The following is a 19083-nucleotide window of genomic DNA, read 5'->3' as shown; positions in this document are numbered from 1 at the left end:
CCAGTGGAAGTCTTAGATGACTAGGGTAATGAAAAATATTTACAAATGTTTTTCCTTTTGCTTCTATGGAGATATTCTGAGACATTTTCATAGTTCTTCAAATGAGTTTGGCGAAAGCAGGATAGGAAAAGGTTTTCATGCATAGAGCTGGAGCTGTATGTTAAACTGCTTGCAGGAATGGGGAGTGCTAGTTATTATTAATGTAGTCCTCAAGAACTCTAAGCTAGCTGCCTAGTTTTGAGGTTTGTGAGTAATTTCTTTTCAAACACCCTGAATTAAGTTTGACAATGTGTGCAATTTATTATATATTCTGGAGTTTACTAAAGGTATGATTTTCTTTCTGGATAATTACATTTTCATATTAACTATAGGTACAGCAATGCCTAATTTGAAGTCAATCTGTTTTGAAAAAATGTCCTTTGCACTGAACAGTTTCATTGCCATTAATTATCTGGGGAATTTAAGAACAAAAAATGACTCATGGTGCCAGACAGATGTGTTTCTGCATATGAACCACCATTGGAGTCAAGGCAGACATGGCAACTCCCTCATATTCAAAGTTGGATTCTTAAAAGTCACCTACTTCACAGAGCTTTCTGTGCATTAAGGGAGACAATCTACCTAAAGTTCCTTACACATAGAAGGTTTCAATCAATGCTTTTGGTCATTATTATTTTCATCAACCATCAAGAGCCTCATTTTACTTATCTATAAATTAAATATGACACTTGTTAAAGATGTCAAGGAAGACTTTATTTAAGGGAGCTGGTACAGGAGAACATATTTGCCAATAATTCCTTGGACAAGGGTTTGATCTCCAAAATATATCAAGAACTCATATGACTCAACAACAAGAAGACAAACAATCCAAGGAAAAAATCGGCAAAAAACCTGAACAGACACTTCTCCAAGGAGGACATACAAAGGGCCCAAAGACATATGAAAGAATGCTTAACATCACTAGCTATCAGAGAGTTGCAATTTAAAACTATGCTGAGATATCACCTCACACCTGTGAGAATGTCCATCATTAATAAACCAACAAACAAGTGCTGGCGAGGATGTGGAGAAAAGGAAATGCTAGGGCATTATTGGTGGGGATGCAGACTGGTGCAGCCACTATGGAAAACAGTATGGGATTTCCTCAGAAAACTAAAAATGGAACTGCCTTTTGACCCAGCAATTCTGCTGCTGGGAATATACCCTAAGAATCCTGAGTCACCAATTGAAAAGAACTTATACATCCCTATGTTCATAGTGATGCTATTTACAATAGCCAAGTGCTGGAAATAGTACAAAAGCCTATCAGTAAATGAGTGGATCAAAAAACTGTGGTGTGTTTACACAATGGAATACTATGCAGCGGAAAGAAAGAGGAAACTACTACCTTTTGCAACAGCATGTATAGAACTGGAGAATAGTATGCTAAGTGAAATAAGCCAGTTGGTGAAATACAAATACCATATGACCTTATAGGTATTTGAAAGACAAATACCTGTAAGAGGAATCTAATGAACAAAATAAACTAATGGACAAAATAGAACCACAGGCATGGAAACATGGAACAGTTTGAAAGTGACCAGAGGGGAGGAGGGAAGGAGATAATGGTATAAGGAAGGAAAAGGGACTAGACAAAAATTATATATGAATGACTCATGAACATAGACAACAGTGTGGGAACTGACTTGGGAGTGGGGGCAGTGGGATGAGCAGTGGAGGGCAAAGGGGGGAAATTGAGACAACTGTAAAAGAATAGCAATAAAAAATGATTTAAAAAGTGAGATAATACAATACAGTTTTGTAGTAGGGGAGAGAGATCAGGCTCAACTCTGAATACAGTAAGAAAGAGTGGGAATTTATAGCCAAGCAACAGAGGAGAGGTTACAGTGGATGGTAAAGTACTAAGATGTACAGTACTTTGTCAAAATGACTTAACAGGATTTTAGGCAGGACAAGGTGATATGATATTAAGGTGAGAAATTTTTGCTTAACTGATTCAACAGGATTCTTGCTAAAACTGGAGTAAGCATGCCAAAGACAGAGGCCAAGATCAAAGTCTAATCAGAAGAAAGACTCATTGGAACCTGGCTCAAACTCAGTCATGAAAAGAGTCTTTGGCATTCTCAAAGCCTGTTCTCCATGATATCTTACTTTATCAAATGAAATATCATTTAAGATTTTGATGGCATTTCATGGCTAACCAAAAAGCAATTAATCCCGAAGTTGAGAATATTATTTTGGTAAAATATTTCCCCTTCCTTTAATCTAGGTTTGTTGATAGGGTTATTTTTCACCTTCGTTATGTCCTGGATTTATGTTTTGTTTTTTTTTTATAGATGGCATTATTACATCAATTACAAAATTGAATTTCTATCTAGGGGCAAAGCTATCTGTCTTAAAAAGATTATTGAAGTCTGTATTCAATGGTGGAGTTAGGATCTTGTTAAACTCTTTTTTTCTTGCTAAAATAATAAAAGTACAGATAAAACAATTAATAACAATTTGGGAACTCTTGTCAGTTATCCAAAACCGTAGATAGAGCTTAAAATTTTATATCCAACAGAAACTACTATACTGTGGTAAAACAGTGGGCCTACAAGTGAACCTGGGTAAAGCAGCAGGGTCCTTAACATTTTCACTTGGTTTATTTTCATCCCCTTGCCTGCCCTGCTCAGTAATATGAGAGCCAAAGATGGTAACTTAGCCAACAATGGAGAGATCTGTCACTGTCTAAAGACTTACCAAATATACCATCCACAGATAACAGTTCCCTGGGAAATTAGTATTTTTAGACTGTGGGAGCTAAGCGATTTGACTCAGGTCTCAGCTCAGCAAGATGGGAGGGGGACCTACCCTCATACATAAGCAATAGCAAACTGCAATCAACATCTCAGTAACCCAAGGTTGTGATTTCATTTGGGATAAACTAAAACAAGGCTAAGAATTTAAAAGGTATTACTGGAGAACAAGACAACCACAGGAAGCTTTTAAAAGCTTCAACATATTCTTGGAGACATATAAGATTGTGGATATATGTAAGACTACGTTTCTGACTAGGAAAGACCAGGGAAAAAAGAAAGCAACAGGCACTCTCTTCTGGTTGACCTTGAGGCCCTGCTCAAGTGTAACTGAAAGGTAAGGCTATCTTATAAACTTCCTGAACTCTAAAAGCATGACTTATTGTACAGATGGCCTTTGCAAAGGGCTGAGAAGAAGATGTGAAGAATCCCCCCAAAACTTCTGACCAATCATTTGCCAATCATTGAATTATACTGATCCAGCTGTAATTTTTAAGAAGCCAGACCTAAAGACTAAAACAAAACCTTAACAGAAAAAAGCTAGTGGAAAACTCAGAGGCTACACACTGAAGAAAATACAGAATTAGTCACTAAATATAGAAAAATTACTAAATATAGAAAAGTTACCAAATAGATAACCAGCAACAAGAAAAGGAACATCAACAAAATCTAGCAACAAACCAGCCACAACAACATATGTTGGAGGATGGGCGGAAGAATCTGTTATCAGGAAGAATTATTGCCACATATTATCTAGTGTTCAGTTTTCAATGAAAAAATTTACAAGACATACAAAGAAACAAGTAACTATATCACATACACAGTAAAAAAGTCAGTTAACAGAAAGTTCCCCTTCTAGATTTTGAGTTTTTAAAATTGTTTTTATATTATAGTTGTCCCATTTTTTTCCCCATTGCTCTCCCCTACCCTGCCCACCTCTCCCTTCTGTTGTTCTTGTCCATAGGTCATTTATACTAGTTCCTTGACTAGAACCTTCCCCTTTTTTCCTCCTTTTCCCCATCCCCTTTCCCCCTGGTCATTGTCAGTCTGTCCCTTGTTTACATGCCTCTGGTTCTATTTTCTCCTTTGTTTGTTTTGTTCATTAGTTTTATGTATTAGGTGAGATCGTATGGCATTTGTCTTTTGCTGCCTGGCTTATTTCACTAAGCATAATACTCTCCACTTCCATCCATGTTGTCACAAAAGGTAAGAGTTCCTTCTTTCTTTCTGCTGCATAGTATTTCATTGTGTAAATGTACCACAGTTTTTTAATCCAGTAATCTATAGATGGGCACTTAGGCTGTTTCCAGCACTTGGCTATTGTAAATAGTGTTGTTATGAACACAGGGGTGCGTAAGTTCTTCTGAATTAGTGTTTCAGGATTCTTCAGATATAATCCTAGCAATGGAATCACTGGATCAAAGGCAGTTCTATTTTTAGTTTTTTGAGGAAATTCCATACTGTTTTCCATACTTTGTTGATAAGAATTTTAAATACAGGTACAAATATTTCCAAAAAATTAAAGAAAATTGTACTCAAAGAAGTAAATAGAAATATGACAACAATGTCTGACCAAATACAGAATATTAATAAAGATATGGAAGTCATGCAAAAAGACCACAGTCATGTATCACTTAATGATGAAGATACATTTTGAGAATTTTATTATTAGGTGATTTTGTCATTGTGCAAACATCATAAAGTGGACTTACACAAAAGTAGTTGATATAGCTCACCACACACTTAGCCTATAGGTAGAGATAACCTATGTTGTTCCTAGGCTACAAACCTGTACAGCATGGTACTGTACAAAACACTGTAGGCAATAATAACACAATGGTTAACATTTGTGTATCTAAACAGAAAAAGTACAGCAACTATATTGTATAAAAGATAAAAACGGTACACCTGTATAAGGCAGTTATAATGAATGGAGCTTGCAGGACTGAAGTTGCTCTGGGTAAATTAGTAAGTGAGCAATGATTGAATATGAAGGCCTAGAACATTACTGTACACTAGTGTAGACTTTATAAACACTGTCTCTTAAGCTTTTCCCCTGATTCTTCTGATAAAGTCAGAAACAGATCACTGAAGCTATCAATGGTACTCCACAAAAAGAGATGTGGGTTGGATTGATTGGAAATATTGAAGAGAAACTGGTTGGGTAAGGCATAGATGAGCATAATGGTGACAGGGAGTGAAAGGTGACCTGAAATTCAATAAGAGTAAGAAATCAAAATGCAACATAAAGGAACATAGGGGATTGTCATGGCATGTTACTTAAAAAAAAAAAGTTGTGTAACATGGAGAGAAAGTGAAACTGAGGACTCAAATTTTTGACTTTAGAAATTTTTGTTTCCATCCACCCTATGTGGCACAAAGAACTTTCTCTGGAGTTGAAGTTATGGAAAAAATAAACCTTACCTATGATTGACATAATTAAAACCTGGAAAGGTTTCCAAAGTATAGGGACAGGCTGGCTTCACACTATCACAAAAAGCTTTTACTAAAGTGGCTGTGGCATTTAATACAGCTCCTGTGAACCTGTAAGTTTGTACAAAATCTTAGGTTCTCAACAAATACTTTCTACCTATGTACTCTGAAGACCATCAGTCTAGATCTTGAATGGCTATAGCACACTCTGATTATGTAGTGCTGGGGGACAGACTCCTCTGTGCTGAAACAGGTCAGTTTCCAATTGATTGAGATGTAATCTCTCTGTGTAGTAAAAACTGAGATCCTATGAGTTTGAGGTAATCTAGTCTCAAGCCCCACATATATTGCTCTTATCAGAGAAAAAAATTCTTCCTGAACCACATATCCTTCCATTTCTTACATGAAATTCAGCTCCAGTATAATATTATGGGACCACCATCATATATGTGGTTCAACATTGACCAAAATATTATTTAGTGTATAGCTGAATATATGAAGAAATAAATAACACTGTTAATAATAACTACACAGGTGTTATGAAAGATAGTATAAATATATTTCTAACTCATTTCTTCTTCTGTCAGTTTTTAAAGATAATTACACAAAACACTGGTGATAAGGATGCTCAGAGAAATGGCTGAGTATGGGAAATGTAAAATGGAAGTAATGAATGCCACATTGAGTAGAATAAAGTAAAGTCCACAGGAGATCAACAATGAAGGGGAGGAATCCAGGATTCAAATCAACAATTTGGAACATCAGGAAGAAATAAACATTCAATCAGAACAAAATGAAGAAACAAGAATTTTTTTAAAAAAAGAGTTTAAGAAGATTCTGGGATATCTCTAGAAGTACCAACATCTGAATCATAGAAATGCCAGATTAAGAGGAAGAGCAAGAAATTGAAAACTTATTTGAAAGAAAACTTCCCTAATTTGGCAAAGAAAACAGACATACAAGTCCAGGAAGCACAGGAAATTCCAAACAAGTTGTATCCAAAGAGGGCCACACCAAGATACATCATAATTAAAATGCCAAAGGCTAAAAACAAAGATAGAATCTTAAAAGCAACAAGAGAAAAGAAGACAGTTACCTATAAAGAAATTCCCATAAGACTATCCACTGATTTCTTAAAAGAAACTTTACAGGAAAGAAGGGACTGGCAAGAAGAATTCAAAGTGATAAAAAGCAAGGACCTACAACCAAAATTCCTCTATCCAGCAGGGCTGTTATTTAGAATGGAGGGGCAGACAAAGTGCTTCTCAGACAAGGTAAATCTAAAAGTTCATCATCATCAAGCCCTTATTATATGAAATGCTGAAAAGGGACTTATTTAAGAAAAAAAAAAGATCAAAACTATGTACAGTAAAGTGACAAATTCACCACTATCAACAACTGAATCTAAAAAACAAAAACAAACTAACAAACAACTAGAACAAGACCAGAATCATAGATATGGTTATCATATGGAGGGTTATCAGCAGGGAGGGGGAAGGGGGAGAATAGGGGAAAAGGTACAGAGATTAAGAAGCAGAATTGGTACACGAAAAATAGACAGGGGGAAGTTAAGAATAGTAAAGGAAATGGAGAAGCCATGAACTAAGGGGGAGGAATTGCTAGAGGGAAGGGGGGTATCAGGTAGAGGGGGGAAAAAGAGGAAAAATTGGGACAACTGTAATAGCAAAACCAATAAAATATACTTAAACCAAGATAACAGCACAAAATAATAATTTTAAAAATTGTGTTTGTTGGCTTGTAATATGTGAAAATATAATTCAAATAATAATAATAGTAGTAGAGAAGAGGAAAAGGGATTAGAGGTTTATTGGCAATTTTTTTATATATTATTAAAATTGTTAGTATTAATCATGATGTTTTATAAATGAAGATACTAATAGTAATGTCTGTGGAAATAACTAAAATATACTAAAAATATATATAGTAAAAGATATAACAGAAGAATCCAAGAAAAATTCAAAAGACAATAAATTTCTATTTTATCCTAAAAAAGACCATGCTGGCACCTTGATTTTGGCCTTCCCAATTCCAGAACTGTAGGAAATAAATTTATCTTATTCATAAGCTATTCAATCAGTGGCATTTTGTTATAGAAGTCCAAATAAACTAAGGCAAGAATAGACCATATGTTAGGTTACAAAACAAGTCTTAATATAATAAGAATATTAAAATCTGAGAGCTTTTTAATTACAAAAATTGACATACTAATTCTAAAATTTCTATGAAAATGAAAAGGATTCAGAATAGCCAAAACAATCTTGGAGAGGAACAAAATAAGAGAACTCACACTTCCTTATTTTAAAATTGGGAATTTACTGTGTTTGTATGTGTTATTGGTATAAGAATACATGTAGAATTTAATTTAATAGAATTAACAGCCCAGTAATTAGCCCTTGCGTTTATGATCAATTGATATTTAACAAGTGTATAAAGACAACTCAATGGGAGAAAATATGTTTTCAACAAATGGTCCTGGGACAACTGGATATCTACATGTGAGATCAAAGTTTGACTCTTACTTTACACCACACACAAATTAACTCAAAATGGACCATTAAACTCCATGTAAAAGCTGGAATTATAAACCTCATGGAAGAAAACATAGGCATAAATCTATAAGACCTGGGGTTAAACAATAGTTTCTTTTATAAGACATCAAAAGTACAAGAGACAAAATTAAAAATAGGACTTCCTCAAAGCTAATAACTTCTGTTCATTAAACGACAATCTGATAAAGAAAATGAAAAAACAACCCACCTCAAACTTAGAAGTGTAAACAGTCATTAACTAATTAGGCTCACAGGTTCTGTGAGTGAGGAATTCAGACAAGGCATAGTGAAAATGGTCTGACTGCTTCATACAGCTGAGTAAATTCAAAAGGATAAGAATGATTTTAACAGTTTCTTTCACGACAGGTCTGGTTTTCCTGGGTTGGGATTATTTGAAAGATGGATTTATATGGGATTATTGAACAAAATGCCTCATGTGGCCTCTCCAATGTGAATTAAAACCCTGAACAAGAAAGAGACTGACAGCTTCAACATTTATCAGGTAAGAATGCAGGCTGGTAAAGCCTTGAGAATTTTACCTATTTATTGGAATATCTAAGAGTTTTATGTGAATATTATTGTTTTATACAATTAGAAAGATAGATCTGTGGGTTGATGATGCTGTTTAGAATTTACTGGTATTTAAAATAACTTGTATTCCAAGGTTTTATATGTTGTATCAGTAATAGCTACAACATAGTAAATATTTAAGGTGTTTCCTCATCCATAAAATTACAATTAATCATGCCTTATGGGGATATCATAAGGATTTAATTAGATTATGTATATTATATAAATATACACAATGGTTAGCACCATGCATGACACATAATAAAAAGGATAATAAATGGCAGTTATCGCCATCATCGTCACCATTGCATAGCCTGTTTCTGAAAATAAAAGTTATTACTTACAGAAGGACATTGATAATGTAGAGAAGATACAAGTTGCAAAATAAACCATGTCGAACATACTTTGCTTTTAAAATGTTGCCTTGCAATAAAAGGAATGCAAGATTCCAAGTAATATTAGTATATAAAATTCTCAGAGATTATCTGTGCTAGGCAGAAAAATGCCCCTCCTAAGGACATCCACATCTATTCCTTGCAACCCATGTATATGTCACTTTGCATGCCAAAGGGGAATGTAAAGATATAATTACAATTCTGGACCTTGAGAGAATAAGATTATTTTGCATTATCTGGTTGAGTTCAGTCTAATTACATGAGGCCTTAAAAGTGGAAGAGAGAAGCAGAAGAGTGAATCAGAGAGGTAGAACATAAGAACTCTATCCACCAGCAGGTTGGTTTTGAAGATGGAGGAAAGGGGCCATGAGCCAAAGAATGCAGCTACTTCTACAAGTTAGCATTATTCTTAGCTTACAGTCAGCAAGAAAATAGGGACCTTAGTCCTGCAACTGTAAGCAAACTCAACTCTCCCAACAATCTGAATAAGAAGGAAAAAGATTTTTTCTCCAAAAAGTCAGGCAGCCAGCTGATATCCTGATTATAGTTTGGTGAGACCTGTACCAGACGATGATCTACAGAACAATTAAAGAGTAAGTGTATATTGTCTGAGACACTAAATTTGTGGTAATTTGTTATGGCAGCAACAGGAGACTAATTCATTGCAAAAATAAAAGATGTTCCTGCAGAGAGCAGAGAGTTTCCTGTCATTGGGCTGGAAAGAGGAAAGGAGAAAACACTTTGGATATCTCCTATTACCAATATACTATTTTATTATCTGCTATAAAATTCAAAATAACCTAGTAAACTATATATTATTTCCATTTAATAAATGAGTAAACAGGTTCAGAGAGAAGCATCAGTAATTTATGCAATACTAAACTGAGGTCTTTCTGACTCCAAAGTTCATGTTTGAGTAGTTTATCACTCTATGTTTCCTATGCTTGAAATATTTAGGGGGAATTTTGTTGTAAAGACTAAAGCAATAAGTGAGGGGTTGAACTGATATTTTTTAGCTCTGAGACCATTTTCTTAGGGTAATAGGTCTTTTCCTTGACTTTCCACAGAGAACTAGGCTTTGTAACAGTGAATATCTAAAGCATTATATTTCACCCTGGGGCTTAAAGCTAACTTCCTCTCACTGCACCACACATGCTGAAGCTGTTCCCACAAACTCTTACACCTGAATATTCAAGTGACTCAAGTCACATGTAAGAACACAACTGCACTGTTAACAACATGAAAGCTTTGCTTAATAATTTAACTCAGAACCATTGAACCTTGCTAGACAAAGGACTATTTCCACTGAAGAGGGATAAGTGATTGTATAGTTCTAATAATATCTTCCGGCCCTACCTGATCATTGGGATCCTTCCTTCTTACTAAAACTGGCCCAATGTTATTGTTTCACCTACAAGAAATTTCAGAACTTGGTTTCTCTAAAACAATCTGAGGTAGGCTGGTTTATTAAAAAGTCCTTACAAAATATTAAGGTCAAAGTGTAGGGATACATACAGACTGCATAAGGATACAGAAGATCCTCTTGGAAAGTCCAGGATTTGAGTTCTGATAGATACCATTTATGTTCATACCACCTGCTGTCACAGAAGAGACCTATTCTCTAATCCCAAATGACAGGAATAGCTGACCCCGTGTATTCATTTTTGCCCTAGTACCTCGTCTAACTCATTTAAAAATAGGGAACAGTTTCAGAGAGACCTTAACCTTTCCTTCAATTAAAATAAAAGGTCAGATCCAATTTCCCAGCTGTCTTGGTTCTTAAGAAACTTTTTCCCTCAAGTAAATGACTTCAGGGATCACCTCATTCTTTTATTTAAACTCTGCTATTAAGCTAAATGCTGACTTTGTTTCCATGCTCATTTACTAAAAGTATAATATTTATGTCCCTAGTGAGCTTCAAGATAATTTTAATTGGTATTCAAATTTATATTTTTATTTCAATAATTATAACATTATTTTAATATATATACTTATTTTAATTTTTATAATAAATTTTAACTAGAATATCAAAATAATAATTTAAGTGATTTTGCTCAGGATGAGTTTTAAAGGGGTTTGAGTTTAAGAAAAATACTGCATTCATCAATGAAGGGTGACTTTCATTATTTATGCCATATAAAATTATACATGCCCATTAATAGACAAATGGATAAATATGTGGTATATATACACAATGGAATACAGTTCAGCCATAAAAAGAATGAAATTTTGTCATTTGCAACAACTTGTATGAACCTAGAGGGTATTATACTAAGTGAAATACAACAGAGAGAGAAATACAAATACCATACGATTTTAGTTACTTATGGAATCTAAAAAGCAAAATAAATGAACAAATGAAACAAAACAACTCAGATACAGAAAACAGACTGATGTTTGCCAACTGGTATGGGGGTTCGGAGATGAGTGAAAAGGGTGAATAGATTTAAAAGTACAAATTAGCAGTTACGAAAATAGTCACGGAGATGTAAACTATAGCACAAGGAATATAGTCAATAAAATTGTAATAACTAGGTATGGTGCTACATAGTTATATAAATGGGTGCTACAGTTATCATGGTGATCACTTTATAAGGTATATAATTGTCAACTATAATAGAAAAAAACTGGAGATGTCTGCTTTTAGATACTGGATAATATGCAGCACTAAATTATCATACCTGAGTAGAGGGAAACTAAGGTGGTAAGCCCAGTGATCATCCTGGCCTTCTGCCTGGGAGTAAGTTCTAGACCACAAGACAGGAAGGAGAAATTCAAACAAAGCCTGGTGGTCTCTAGGGTTTATAAGTTATAGCATAGAGTTCAGGAAGACTGAGACAGCTGAAATTTGTTGGACAAAGTACCACAGAATACAGAGTAACATAGTAAAGGAGCTCTAGAAAGCTACATCAAGTCTTTGGATGGATAACAATCTAAATTTGCACATGGAAAAATTTTATAAGAACAGAAGAATAATAACTGCTATGAAAAAAAATTATGAAGCCTGTAAACTAAACAATCCCTAGGACTTGCATAGGGCTTAGAATCACTCCATTTTTCAATACAGAGTGAAAATAGATGGGTCATTTAGTAGAAATCCTCAAAGTGTCAACTCTAGTGGGACTAAAACATTCCTTTAATAAATTTAGGTCCTCAGGGCCTGCCCTAGAAAAGCTGAAAAAATATGACTTGAAAGGCTTGAACTACTCCATAATTAATTTAACTTAACAGAAAGAGTTGACACTAAAAATAAACAACAAAATATAGAGAAGTAAAAAAAATCCAAAATGTGTGACACCCAATAAAAATTACTAGGTATGTATGGAAACAAAAAATTGATTCATAACTAGAAGAAAAAATTAATCAATTATGTCATCATAGATAATGAAAATAGCAGGGGAAGACATTAAAACAAGTATTATAAATATGTGCAATATTATAGAGGGTTTAAAGAAAATGTGGCCATGATGTGAGATATAAAAAGAACTAACTGGAAATTCTAGTCATGAAAAGTAAAATACAAAAAATGAAAATTGTGGGTATAGCTGTATATTAGACACTATAGAATAAAAGACAATAAATATGAAGAAAAGCAATAAATATATGGTGACAGAAGAAGATTTGACTTTGGGTGGTGAGCACACAATGCAATATACAGATCATGTATCATAGAATTGTTCACTTGAAACCTACATAATTTTTAAGTATATTTTATTGATTATGTTGTTACAGTACTCCCAATTTTTTCCCTTTGCTCCACTCTGCCCAGTACCCCCCTTCCCTCCAGCAATGCACTCCCCCCTTAATTCATGTCCATGGGTCATGCATATAAGTTTTTTGGCTTCACCCTTTCCTATATTATTCTTAACTTCCCCCTGTCTATTTTGTACCAACCAATTATGCTTCTTAATCCCTGCACCATTTTCCCATTCCTCCCCCTTTCCCCTCCCAGCTGTTAATCCTCCAAATTATCCCCATACCTATGATTCTGTTCCTCTTCTGGTTTGCTTAGTTGGATTTTTTTGTATGCTTTATTGATAATGCTGTTACAGTTTTTCCAATTTATTTTCCCTTTACTCCCCTCCACCGAGCAACCTCCCTCCCTCCAGCAGGCCCCCACTCTTAGTTTATGCCCATTGGTTGTGTATAAAGCTCTTCTCAACTTCCCCTTATCTATTCCCTACCCTCCTACCACGTTTCTTAATTTCTGCACCATTTCCCTCCCTCTCCCTCTTCCCCCTCCCAGCTGCCCTCTCCTCAAATGCTCCCCGTACCTAAGATTCTGTTCCCACTCTAGTTGTCTGCTTAGTTTACCTTTGTTCCATTCCCTAGCTCTTGTTGTTGATAGTTGTGATACTGTTTTCATTTTAATGTTCATAATTTTGATATCCTTTTTGTTAAATAAGTTTCTTTAACATTTCATATAATAATTGCATGATGATGATGAACTCCTTCAGCTTTACTTTGTCTGGGAAGCACTTTATCTGCCCTTCCATTCTGGATGATATCTTTGCTGGATAGAGTAATCTTGGTTGTAGGTCCTTGCTTTTCCTCATTTTGAATATTTCCTGCAAGTCCCTTTTTGCCTGCAGTTTCTTTTGAAAAACCAGCTGACAGTACCAGCTGGTACTCCTTTGTAAGTAATTCTCCTCTTCTGTCTTGCTGCTTTTAAGATTTTCTCTTTATCATTAACCTTTGGCATTTTGATTATGATGTGTCTTGGTGTAGTCCTCCCTGGGTCTAGTTTGTTTGGGACTATCTGTGCTTCCTGGACCTGTATGTCCATTTTCTTCCCCAAATTAGGGAAGTTCTGCTTCATTACTTTTTCGCATAAGCTTTCAATTTCTTGCTCTCCCTCTTCACTTTCTGGCAACCCTATGATTTGGATGTTGGCATGTTTATAGCTGTCTCAGAGGTTTCTAAGCCTCTCCTCATTAAAAAAAAAATGTTGTTTCCTCCTTCTGTATTGGCTGTTTGTTTCTTCATCATGTTCCAATTTGTTGATTTGAACCCTGGTTTCCTTTTGTTCACCACTTGTTTCATATGGATTTCCTTCATTTCAGCCAGGATAGCCTTCATTTTTTCCCTGTCCTGTTTAACCTTTGCTGTCAAGAGTGGTGAGCATCCTAATCACCAATGCCTTAAACTGTGCATCTGTTATGTTGTCTGTCTCCTCATCCATTAGGCATACTATCTGCTCATTGCTTAGTTGTGCCACTGGGACCTTGATCTGCCCCTGATTCTGGATCAAACTTCTCTGTCTTCTCATGTATCTGTGCTTGCCTCTGTGATATGGGCAAGGGCTGTCAGACCTCTTAAGTTATAGGGGGCAGAACCTCAGGTATTCGTCAGTGCTGGCGACCAGTTCTCTGTGTTTTGGCGCCATATGTGGGGGAGGGGTCTGAGAGGGAAAAGTGCCAGTTGCCAAAGCTTTTCCAGGCACTTCTTCCCCTTTCCTATTAAGCAAGCTGCCTCCTTTTCGAGACTGGCAGCTTCTTCCTGCACCCCTGCCCCTACTAGCTTTCACAGTCAGAAGTAATGCGGATCTATTTTCCCAGGCTCTGGAACTACAAGCTGTGTGGCCTAGTTTGGGGCTTGAATCATTTCTCGGGTTTAATCAGTATGACTTTTCCGTCTTGGCTGCTGCTAGCTGCACCCACCCGCCACTCTCCCGAGCTGCGCTGCCTCTAGCCATGCTGCTGAGAAGCACGACCTCCATGCCACTGCTCCTCTCTTCTTTCTCTTTGTCCTGTCTCTGCCCCTCCTACCTTTCCGGTTGATTATTTCTTCTTTATTACTTGCTGAACTTCCCTGTAGTTTTGATTTTTAGAATTTTCTGTTTGTTTGGTTTTTCTTAGTTTTGAAGTGGTTGTAAATTTCTTCTTAGTTGTGAGGATAAGCAGTGCATGTACTCATGCCTCCATCTTGGCCAGAAGTCCTCCAGAAAGTAGATTTTCTTTTTATTTTTTGTATTTAGTTGTTGATAGTTGTGACTTTGTTATTATTTTAATGTTCATAGTTTTGATTTTTTTAAAAATTATTCTCTTTAACATTTCATATAATGCCTTGGTGATGATGAACTCCTTTAGCTTTACCTTCTCTGGGAAGCATTTTATCTGCCCTTCCATTCTAAATGATAGCTTTGCTGGATAGAGTAATCTTGGTTGTAGGTCCTTGCTTTTCATCACATTGAATACTTCTTGCCTGCAAAGTTTCTTTTGAGAAATCAACTAATCATCTTATAGGCACCCTTTTGTAGGTAACTCTGCTTTTCTCTTGCTGCTTTTAAGATTCTTTCTTTTTCTTGAACCTTTGGCATTTTAATGTGTCTTGGTATGGTCCTCCTTGGATCTAGCTTGTTTGGGCCTCTCTGAGCTTCCCGGACTTGTATGTCTATTTCATTCTCCAAATTTGGGAAGTTTTCCTTCATTATTTTTTTATAAGCTTTCAACTTCTTGCTCTTCCTTTTCTCCTTCTGGCATCCCTATGATTTGGATGTTGGCACATTTAAAATTGCCCCAGAAGTTCCTAAGCCTCCTCATTTTTTTCAATTCTGTCTCCTCATTCTTTACTGGTTGACTGTTTTTTTCTTCCTTATGTTCCAAGTCATTGATTTGACCCCTGGTTTCCTTCCTGTCACCATTGGTTTTGTGTGGATTTTTCTTTGTTTCATTTAGAATAGCCTTCACTTTTTCCCATATGTGTTTGTCATACTTAAGCATATCTGTCAAACCTGTGAGCATCTTTATCACCAGTGTTTTGAACTCATCTGTTATGTTGGCTATCTCCTCATCACTTAGTTCTCCCACTGGAACCTTGAGCTATTTCCTCTTTTGGACAATACTCTGTCTCCTCATCTTGACAGGATCCTGTGTTTGTTTGCCTCTATGTCTTAGGTAGAGCTATAACATCTGTTATATTGTAAGGGGTGCAGCCTTAGGTATTTGTCAGTATGAGTGACCCATTTCACCATCTTGTGGTTCTGTGTGTGGGGGAGGAGTCCAATAGGGAACAATGCCACTTGCTCAGCAATTGTCCCCCTTCAGGCACCTCTCCCACCTCTGCATGGGACTGGTGCCTCCCTAGCTGTTGACCATTATTCCCAGAGTGGGTGGGTCTGTGGAAGTTCCAGGACCATGGGGCCCCCCAATAAGGTAGACTCTGCTGAGAGACTGGCAGTTTCCCACTCTGCCCCAGCTCCCACTGGTTTGCACAGTCAGAAGCAATGAGTCTCTATTTTCTCTGGCACTGGAACCGTGAGCTACATGGTCTGGTCTGGTGCTGGAAGGGCTTCCCAGATGTCCCTCCCCACACTTCAAAGTGTGTGACTGCATCATCCACTGCCTACTGCTCCCACTGCTGTTACCACCACCACACCATGTCCTCTCTGCCCGGGCTCTGCCCCTCCTACCTGTGTGGATGCACATTTCTTCTTTATATCTTTGTTTGTTGGACTTCCATGCAGCTTGGTTTTCTGGAACTTCTGGTTGTCTCCAGTTTGAGATAGTTGTATTCCTTCCCAGTTGTGGAGGGAGATACAGTGTGTCTATCTAGGCCTCCATTAAGGCCAGAAATCAAAACCTATATAATCTTATTAAGCAATGTCACCCCAATATGTGTGATAAAAGAAATCACATCAAGGCATATGATAAAATTGCAGATTACCAGATATAAAGAAAAATTCCTAAAAGCAAGCAGGGATGAGGGGATTACATATATAGTACCAACAATACAAATAATAGGAGTTTTCTTGTCAGAAGTTATATAAACCAAAATGGAATGAAGCAACATTTTTTGTATGTGTAGTGAAAGAAAAAATAAAACCCTCAATTTAGAATACTATATGCAGTGTGAATATATTTGTAAAATTTAAAGGTGCAATGAAAATATTTTCAGATCAACAGTACCTGAGATTACTTGTAGCCAATAGACCAGCACCAGCACTTTAAAAATTAAGTATAGAGTTATATGATGACCCAGCACCTTTTCTTCTGGGTATTGTTGCTTTCAGTTTTATATCCCACATATGACTGAAATCTTATGGTTCTTGACTTTCCTCATCTGACTAATTTTGCTTAGCATGCTATTTTCAAGGTCCATTCATGTTGTCACAAATAGCAGTGTTTCATCTTTTCTTATGGCTGAGTAGTATTCCATTGTCTATATGTACCACATCTTCTTTATCCAACCCTCTATCAAAGGACACTTTGGTTGTTGCCATGTCTTGGCCACTGTGAACGATGTTGTAATGAACATCAAGATGCATATATCTTTGTGAATAAATGTTTTCAAATTTTTCACGTAGCTACCAATAAAAAGGGATCCTGGGTTATATGGTAACTCTATTCTTAATTTTTTTTTCTCATTTTTATGTTTATTATATACATTGCAGAAAATGACAAAATTGAGTTTCTAAGTATTACTTTTTTTATATATGCTTTATTTATTATGCTGTTACAGTTGTCCCAAATTATTTTCCCTTGTTCTCCTCCACCCAGTGACATTCCTCCCTCCAGTTGCCCCTCCCCCCCCCGCTTAGTCCATGTCCATTGGTTGTGCATATAGTTCTTCTCAACATCTTCCTATCTACTCCACTCCCTCCTACTATGCTTCTTAATTCCTGTACCATCTCCCTCCATTTCCCCACTTCCTCCTTCCTGGTGACCTCCCCCCATAATGTTCCCATACTTATAATTCTTTTTCCACTTTCATTGCCTACTTAGTTTGCCTTTGTTTTGGTTCCCTAGCTTCTGTTGTTGGTTGTTGTGATGCAGTTTTCATTTTAATGTTCATAGTTTTGATCCTCTTTCTCCTAAACAAGTCCCTTTAACATTTCATATAACAGTGGTTTGGATCTGATGAACTCCTTCAGTTTTACTTTGTCCTGGAAGCACTTTCTCTGCCCTTCTATTCTGAATGATAGCTTCACTGGATAGAGTAATCATAATTGTAGGTTTTTGCTTTTCATTATTTTGAATATTTCTTGCCAGTCCCTTCTTGCCTGCAGAGTTTCTTATGCGAAATCATCTGAGAGTCTTATTGGGACCCTTTTGTATGTAATTCTCTTCTTCTCTCTTGTTGCTTTTAAGATTCTCTCTTTATCCTTAATTTTTGACATTTTGATTATAATGTGTCTTGGTGTGGTTCTCCCTGGGTCCAGTTGTTTTGGAACTCTCTGTGTTTCCTGGACCTGTAAGTCTATTTCCTTCCCCAAGTTAGGGAAGTTCTGCTTCATTACTTTTATTGCATAATTTTTCAATTTCTAGTTGTTCTTCTCTACCTTCTGGCAACCCTATGATTTGGATGTTGGTCCACTTATAGCTGTCTGATAAGCTTCTGAGCCTCTCCTCATTTCCCTCACTTCTCATTTCCTCTTCCTGCACTTGTTGACTGTTCATTCAATATATTTCAATTTGTTGATTTGATCCCTGATTTTCTTGCCCTCACCACTAGTTTCATACGTGTTTTTGTTCATTTTAGCAGGACTAGTCTTCATTCCTTCCATGTCTTGTTTAAGATCTGCTGTTAGATCTGTAAGCAATTTTATAACCAAAACTCTGAACTGTGCCTCAGAAAGATTTCCTATCTGCTGCTTCATCAGATTAGATATTTGCTGTCTGGTCAGCTGTGTCACGGGGATCTCTATCATAATCTGTGCCATCCTGACAATTTTGTGTTTACCTTTGCTTCCTGGTAGGGCTGTCACACCTTCTATGCTATAGGGGGTGGAGATCCGTGCACTTGTCACAACCGGGCAACCTGTCTCACCACACTGTGGCGTTCTCTGTGGGGGCAGGGTCCAAGGTGGATTCCTGCCATTCACTCTCCGCTGAGAGACTGGGAGCCTTTTCCTCCATCCCACCCACTCCAGGCCTCACAGTCCAAGGCAAATGAGGTCTGCTTTCCCTGGCTTTGGAATCGCAAGCTGATGGGTCTGGTCTGCAGACAAGGGTGCTCCCCAGGTACTTCTCACCTCCCCTTAAATACGGGTGTCTGTGCTTACCACAGTTCTGCTGCCGTCGTTGCTGCTGCTGTAGACAGCACCGCTTGACCTCTCCTCCGTAGCTTTGCCCCTCTTACCTGTCCGGACGAGCACCACTTCTTTATAACTTCATATGTTGGACTTCTATTTATTTTCTGGAACTTTTGGTTATTTCTGGTTTTGTGGTAGTTGTTTTACTTTAGTTGTGGAGGGAGACAGAATGTGTCAGTCTAGGCCTCCATCTTGGCTGGAAGTCTCCGGTGTTTGTTTGCTTCCATGTCCCAGGCAGAGCTGTTGCTCATATTTCGTTGTAAGGGACAGAGTCTTAGGTATTT

The sequence above is a fragment of the Furipterus horrens genome, unplaced genomic scaffold, assembly GCF_987537825.1.
Source record: "Furipterus horrens unplaced genomic scaffold, mFurHor1.1.pri manual_scaffold_5, whole genome shotgun sequence".
Taxonomy (NCBI): Eukaryota; Metazoa; Chordata; class Mammalia; order Chiroptera; family Furipteridae; genus Furipterus; species Furipterus horrens.
Note: the sequence above shows the minus strand (reverse complement) of the source record.